The sequence below is a fragment of the Physella acuta genome, unplaced genomic scaffold, assembly GCF_028476545.2.
Source record: "Physella acuta isolate Inbredline_101_S28 unplaced genomic scaffold, ASM2847654v3 ptg001628l, whole genome shotgun sequence".
NCBI classification, from domain to species: Eukaryota; Metazoa; Mollusca; class Gastropoda; family Physidae; genus Physella; species Physella acuta.
Window position 1 is genome coordinate 1 of NW_026733142.1, and position 8,036 is coordinate 8,036.

The following is an 8,036-nucleotide window of genomic DNA, read 5'->3' on the forward strand; positions in this document are numbered from 1 at the left end:
ATCTATGCTACGATTTCAGCGTTGTATCAATTTACTACAGAAGCGTCGCTTGATAGAATGCAATCAGCAAATTGCCTGCTTAAATAAGTGTGTGGTGTTATCTGGTTCATTTATTCAAAACAAGGAAACATTTTTTGGGGGTGGGGTGATGGGGGGGGGGGGTTAATCTACAAACGAAAATACCAGATTGAAAGTGACATTTTGGTAGGATCGAGTAAAATATCAAATTGCATTGATTTAATATGATGAAAATAATGACCATCACACTTCGTCACAAAAAGCCAGACCCCTCCTAATTTAAAGAACATTAAAATATTACGTCCATACTGTTAAATAACCTTAATTCTATGGTTGGATTGGCCTAGTGGTAGAGAACTCGACTGCTAACCCGTACGTCTCGAGTTCGAATCCGGGTTCAAGTCAGTAGACCGTCCATGAGTCCACCCAACTCTGATGGGTACCTAACTCACGTTAGGGAAAGTAAAGGCGGCTGGGCATAGTACTGTCCACACTATCCCTTCATATGCCGAGGTCACAGAAACAAGTGAACTCTACTTCACTTGCCACATAGATCATCAGGTTTGAAAGTGAACTTTACTAATTCTAACGTAAATAAAATGTTAAGTTCATCAGTGATGTTTGTACTTATGCCAAAAGAATACTACGGCTCATTTCAAGAACTCTGTTTTTCTGCTCTTCTTTTTCATGTCGGCAGTAAAACCACTGTTAAGTGCCGGATTATCGTTGGGGAACTGACAAAAAAGTTGCAAGAGACTGGCAAAAGTAGAACAAGCTTCCTGCAATCACCCCGTTTGTTCTGGGCGTCGAAGAGACAAAATGTTGGTGATGTTGATTTCTTGACCCCCCCCCCCCCCCCCGTCCCGTACCCCACCCCCTTTCCTCGTCACACAGCGTCACAAAAGCGTGATCTCTATCCCACCGACCTGTGTGACGTCATTTATGGGCTGCGTATGTGGCAGAAGCAGCGAGCCCCTAGATTATATTGTCACCAACAAAGTTGTCTTTGGCAAAACTAGCTATCTCAAGGATCTCTGTATAAACTGTTAACACATTCTTATGGCTCAATTATACTCTATTTAGATGGGAGTCAAATTTATTGAATCAACAAAATGACGTACTCATAATGTCAGAGAACCACAAGCCTTTTTTTTATTGCAGTCAAAATTCATGACCCATTCCTTCCTCCAAACATGACATTGTCAGCGACAGGTAGGTTATTCACAATCGAAGGTTCGCAACTCTGGATAATTTGAGTATCTTTTCTTTAGAAATATTGAGTTGAGCAGCTAAGCGAGATAACTCTAATATTGTTTATCATCAGCAAGCGCTGATTACCTCTCTTAGAGATCAGATCATTCATTACTTGTGAATCAAAAAAAAAGATGTTAAATATACCATCTCGCCAAATTTCAGAGGGAAATAATATTCCGTGTGGTTATGAAGCATAGACTTGAGAGAAATATTAATCTCAATTCTTCCTCTACCCAACAAAGAACACAATCAATTTAAAACTACGAATTCCAGTAATAGTGTATTAATGCGACTAAAATAATCAAAATAAAATTGAAATATAAAAGATAATGTTCATAAAACGTGATGCTGGAGATGATGCAATGTGGCATTTATCTACTGAAATGGCTAATTCAAACAGTTATATATTTATGTATATATTATATTTGTATATATATATATATATATATATATATATATATTATATATATATATATATATATATATATATATATATATATATATGTATATATATATATATGTATATATATATGTATATATATATGTATATATATATATATATATATATATATATATATATATATATATATGTATATATATATATATATATATATATATGTATATATATATGTATATATATATATATATATATATATATATATATATATATATATATATATATATATATATATATATATATATTCAAATGGGTAAGTGTATAAATATATGTATGCGTGTCCCACAATCACGTAATGAAATGGCAGTCTAGCAGTTTGCCTATCACGTGATGAAGTTAAAAATGGCAGCCAGTCTCGTCCGATTGGTCCCCACAATCGTCGTCACCATCACAACGGTACACCCGTGGTACACACTTGCCGTTGGTACTCTTGAGCTGGTTTGTACCCGTACAGGTCTGTGGCTGCAGGCAGACAATATTTAGCAGACTGTTAGGACACTCTTGTTATTAACTAATGTGTGTTTTATCCTAAACTATGTGTTTCTATGTGTTTCTTTGATATTTCAAAACAGATAAATGGTTTGATTGTAAGGGATCAGCATATATTATACCCCAACCTAATGTTAAAAACTATTTTCTTATACTAGATCACCACACATTCATACAATATAACATTGGCAGGCGCCAAAACACTATAGATATCAGTGCTATGCACGATTTTGATTTTAAAACAATTAAATTTAAAACATGGTTTGGATTAAAACACTAGCTACATCAGCTAAAACAGCCAAGTTCACCCCTTAAAAGGTGTCACCCCCTCAATGCTGTCAACACCTAAATGGTGTAAACACTAAATGGTGTCACCCACTAAACACTATCACCACCTAAAATCTGTCACCACCTAAATGGTGTCACCCGGTTGTGACCGCCCTCCCCACTCTCGCCTTGTACCACTACTGATAGAAGATTTGACAAAAAAAATGTGCAGACGACAACAGTACTCACCACAGAACTGCAGCTCGTCTGATCTATCTGGGCAGTCGTCCTCCGTGTCACACACCCACTCCTCCATGATGCACTCGCCCGTGGCGCACATGAACTTTCCTACGTCACATCCGGCTGGAGGTAAATGTTTACGTCACTTTAGTCATCTTATGTACAAGAAAAAGTTGACTTGTAACACGATGGCAGGGTTTCTTTCACGCATCTCTCCAGGAGAGGCAGTGGCGTTGCATCCCATACACCCCTTTACCTCCACAGCCCCCCCCCCCCTCAACCCACCCACCCTCTTCATAATACCCGGACAACATTAAAAAGAAATTAATTTAGAAAAAAAAAAAATCTCTTTATAACAGTTCACCCCCCCCCCCCCCCCCCACACACACACAGTTAAATCACCCACCACCCCGGAGGTTTCAAACCCCACCCCAATCCTGGAAAATTCAAGAGACCCCCACCCTCATGAAATTTTATTAGCCCTTCCCACTACAAGATTTAAAATGTCTGAAAGAAACCCTGCACAAAACACTAACATCAATCGAGCACATACATTTTTTTAACAGCTGAGTTTTAATTTTATCAATTTTTTAGCACAAAAATTACACTTTAGTTTACATGTAATATATTCTTACATTTCTGTCTGCAATCGAAACGATTACCAACTACCTATTGTGTGAACTACTCTACTTCATCTACTCACGCTGTCGCTGTACCATCTTGCTCGGCACTTCATCATGCTGTATTAATGATTGGCGTTTGGGAGCATTTTTTGTACCTGCAATTTAAATCAAGCTATAATTTAATTTTAATCAGGCCACAAAGCTTGAGATTGTATTGTTTGTTTTTAAGCATATAGAAAAAATGAAACAATTTAATTAGGGGAAAAAATATTGCATCGACCGGGAATCGAACCCGGGTCACCCGCGTGGCAGGCGAGTATTCTACCACTAGACCACCGATGCTACGAGAAACGTTAGATAACCAATATAATACTCACTAATCATATAGAATAGTTAAATGAAAATTCATGCATTTATTTAATTATTCTAACTGTTTCTGCAATAATATCAACTTGCCTGATACACCTGGCTGAATAAACAAAAGTAAAATCAATGAAAAGTTGGTCAACAAGATTGTATATCGCATGTTTAGGACCTATATCTTTACACGCTGTGAAATAGCTACATGTGTTCCTATTTCTCTTAATTAATATAATTAAGTCATTGGTTTATCTTAAAGTTCATAGTACTATGTCCCTTTATTAAATGATAAGACCTAATGTGGGCTCAGTGCCTTACAGATAACGTTCCTGATGGCTTGTAGGTACGCAGCCTGGATTTTGATTTACGCAGCCTGGATTTTGATAAACTGTTTACAACAGTATGTAGCATACGTAGGTGTTTTAGACAACGGTTTTAATCAATTGAAATATGACTTGATTAAAATACTCTATGTTGACGGAGCTGTCTAGATTTGAGAAAAAGAAAAAAAAATCTGCTGTTTTTTTTTTTTGTGGGTTTTTTTTTTTTTGGGGGGGGGGGGGGGGGGAGGAGAGGTAAAAGTCGTCGAAAAAAAGGAGTGACTACATTTATGGATGAACCCTTAGTCTACAATTTAGCCTAGAACCGTATAATGACCTGTCTAAAACACAAAAGTAGGCCTAACACTGAATTGGCACGAAGTTGTTATTCCAAGTCGAATCGGAATAGCCTTGGCCTTTTTACTTGAAGAAAGTTTTAATGACTACGTCTATGCTTACTTTTAAGTTTACACCTTCTACCGAAAACGCAACACAAAATGTAGGCTAAATTTTTTTTTAAATTTGATTCTAAGTGAAGGTCAAATATAAAATGTGCACCTTGAACAAGTTGAATGTAGGCATACAGAATATTGCAGTCGTCTGGGAACAGGCATATGAAGGCTATTCCCTGCCGACTGGGAAGAGGGTCTGTCAAGTTTGACATAGATATATACAAACTATAACAAACTATCTCCCCCCCCCCCCCCCCCCCCCAACCGGAGAAAACAGTCTGAAAGAAACACTGACTGCTCAAATATACATCAGCTGGGAGTCCGTAAGAGTCAATTTGACCACCACAACCCCCCCCCCCCCCCCCACCCCCACTCTATTTTACCTATATTTATTTCTATTACATGCCGCTATTTATCTTATCTTTTTCCCGATTTATCTCCCCTATGTCTTTTACCTATGATTAATTGAACACCAAGCTAAAATAAAAATGCTATATTATTTTGTTATCATTGAAAACCAATATATCTGGTGAGAAATGGCAGCATTAATAAATAGTGGCTCGTGATCGAGTTTTAGTATTTGAACACTAGACCAGCCGCTGACAAACGCTGATTGTAACAAAAACATTAGAAAGAAGATACGAATTTGAATATTAAAATAAAAGTTGCATCGACCGGGAATCGAACCCGGGTCACCCGCGTGGCAGGCGAGTATTCTACCACTAGACCACCGATGCCTACGCTTTAAGAGTAATTTGTTGAGCTTTGTTTATTTTATCTGAAGATAAGAGATAATGCATTGGCTGTATCAGTAGCGATTACTTGACATAAACGTATGTGGGGTTAGTGTTACCTTCACATAGTAAAGAAATTATAATGAAATATATAATGCTCACAGAGGTATTGTTGTTTTTGGATCGTGCACTGTTTGTATGTGGTGGATATAGCTGTATGCGTGAGTGCCTATTATATTTATAAAGGTCCCAATAATTAAACTTTGGAATTTTTAAATTTTTTTTTATTTTCGTTAATTTTATGCTAGTTTATATCAAGCTTATATCAATGAGTACTCAATGGCGCTACTATAACTCGCAGCCTGTGGGCGCGCACACACACACACACACTCCACACAAACTCTCTCACACACACACTGACACGCAACCTTTTTCACACACAAAATACCACCTTTGAATGTGTGTGTCTGCAAAAATGTGTGTGTGAAGTGTGTGTAGGTCTGTGTCCTGTGTTTGTGTGTGTGTGTGTCTGTGTGCATGTGTGTGTGTGAAGTGTTTTGTTGAATATATTGTAAAACCATAAACGAAGCCCAACTCTGTAGTCGCTATAAAACAACATCAATAAAACGTCACTATTAGTATGAGCACAGTGGCGCGTTCGATATTGTTGTTCGGCTAAGGTCAGGTAGTATAAAACATCTTATACAGTATCCACGCGAATAACTCTGGTCTGTAGGTGCGAAGAACTGTGGCCTTTTAGAAAAAAAATAGGATAAATGGGGATGCAGGTAATAGTGAAGGGTGGGGGGGGTGGAATTTTTTGGCGACTTTTGTCCAGAGAGAAGTTGAATGTGAAGAAAGTGTATCCTCAACGGGTTTTTTTCCCACGTTTTCTTTAACTTGCTTTCGCGTCCGGTTCTCCAATCAAATCTTGCGATCGATATTTCGGGCACTTCCCAGTTAGCTAGCGCGCTGAAATTTTCAGGGAAGCTTTGTTTCCGATGACCATAGAATATTCAATTGTTATTATTACTAAATTGATCCATGGAAACATTTTATTGAGCATTTTAGACCGCTATATAATTGTAGTAAAAACGTGGGGAAAAGGGGACATAACCCAGTAACTGTAATTTGATGAAAACAAGGTTCGGTACTCTCCCTCTTTTTGCTTACTGAGTATTGTTCACGCGGTGGTAACAACTGTTGGCCGTTATGGGGGAGACGATATGGTCGAGTGGTTGGGTACACGATTGCTATCCCACTCGACACGGGTTCAAATGTATGTGTTCTAGCCAGTAACGCATTCACACGACGTGTTTTTTACGAGTTGTCTTCGTTTAGCCAAAAAAAAAGTGAAAAGATAAAATCGATAGCAAGATTTTAATGCAAACAAACAGACAAAGACTAAAAAGTAGAAAATAATAATCATTAAAAAAGTTTTTTAAAAAACACGTTTTCTGATTGAACTAAAAAGTAGAAAATAAAAGCTATAGATCACAATAATGCAAGCGATCACTCTACTATAAGCGATCAAAAACGTGGGGTGCCGTGATTTTCTTACAGTTTCTAATACTGTTGACTCTCTACAAGCTCCCTAATAAAAGTCAATAGTATTATCTAATCAATAGTAATATAACTTTTACTTCGGCGCCCCACGTTTTTCATCGCTTATAGTAGAGTGATCGCTTGCATCATTGTGATCTATAGATTTTATTTTCTACTTTTTAGTTCAATCAGAAAACGTGGGTTTTTTTTAACTTTTTAAATGATTATTATTATTAGGTTTTTTTTTAAAATTATTTTGAAAAGTTTTTTTTTAAAAATGTAGTTAATATTATAAATGGTGTACACTGTACAATGTATAGAGTATAGTTAAAAGTGTAGAATGTAGAGTGGAGAGTGGAGACTGCAGAGCGTAGAGTGCAGAGTGTACAGTGTACAGTATGTACGTATACAGTGTGTAAAGGACGTTTTCCAGAAAGGAGTTGATTTCTAGAATTGTCGGAATTATCTATATAGCTATAGCCTATTGCTGATAGGCTTAAGTCTATTGTCTATAGAATCTGTACATGTCATATCTGTATATTTACTTGCATATTCATATCAATGATTGCCTTGACCAACTATACACATGTGTTTTAAAAGTCTAAGTGACATCCTAGTTCTTATAAACTAAACATCGTCTAAGGGTGAGCTCATATTAAAATGTCAAACAGCTATTAAACTCACCTCGTGTCAGAGAAGCGAATCGATCCCCCCCCCCCCCATCAGATATCCCCCAATCTGATTAAACTCTCCACTCAAGTTATGCTATAACAAAACATACACACACTGTAACGTATGCAAGCTGTATAGTTAATCAATCGAAAATATGTAGTTTATTGATGAAACATGATCTCGACCTGTGAAGGTTAGAAACAGGTACAACGTTAATAGGTCTGGAGTGTGCAGGGTATAAACACATCTTCCACTCCGGGTTACATCAATGATTTACTCTTGGCTTCATGTTTAGATTATTGAAGCCATGTTTCTTATGTCTCTACCCCACCCCTTTCCTCTACTATCCCAAAATCCTACATGTTAAGCATGCAAATATAAAACTTTAATACAAATTGGAATAGGACACATCTTCCACTCATGGTTACATCAATGATTTGTTTGTGTCTCCATGCTTGGATTATTGAAGCCATGTTTCTTATGTCTCTACCCCTCCCCCTTCCTCTACTATCCCAAATCGTACATGTTAAGAATGAAAATATAAAACTTTAACACAACTTGAACACATTTTCCACTCATGGTTACATCAATGATTTGTTTGTGTC

General features: G+C 37.0%; 2 non-coding genes across 2 annotated transcripts; both read right to left on the reverse strand.

Annotated features, from left to right (window-relative positions):
- Nucleotides 1–3,619: 3,619 nt before the first annotated feature.
- Nucleotides 3,620–3,690, reverse strand: Trnag-gcc (transfer RNA glycine (anticodon GCC)). Its single transcript has one exon. It is a non-coding gene; the product is annotated as a tRNA-Gly (tRNA).
- A 1,456-nt stretch (nucleotides 3,691–5,146) lies between these two features.
- Nucleotides 5,147–5,217, reverse strand: Trnag-gcc (transfer RNA glycine (anticodon GCC)). Its single transcript has one exon. It is a non-coding gene; the product is annotated as a tRNA-Gly (tRNA).
- Nucleotides 5,218–8,036: the final 2,819 nt, after the last annotated feature.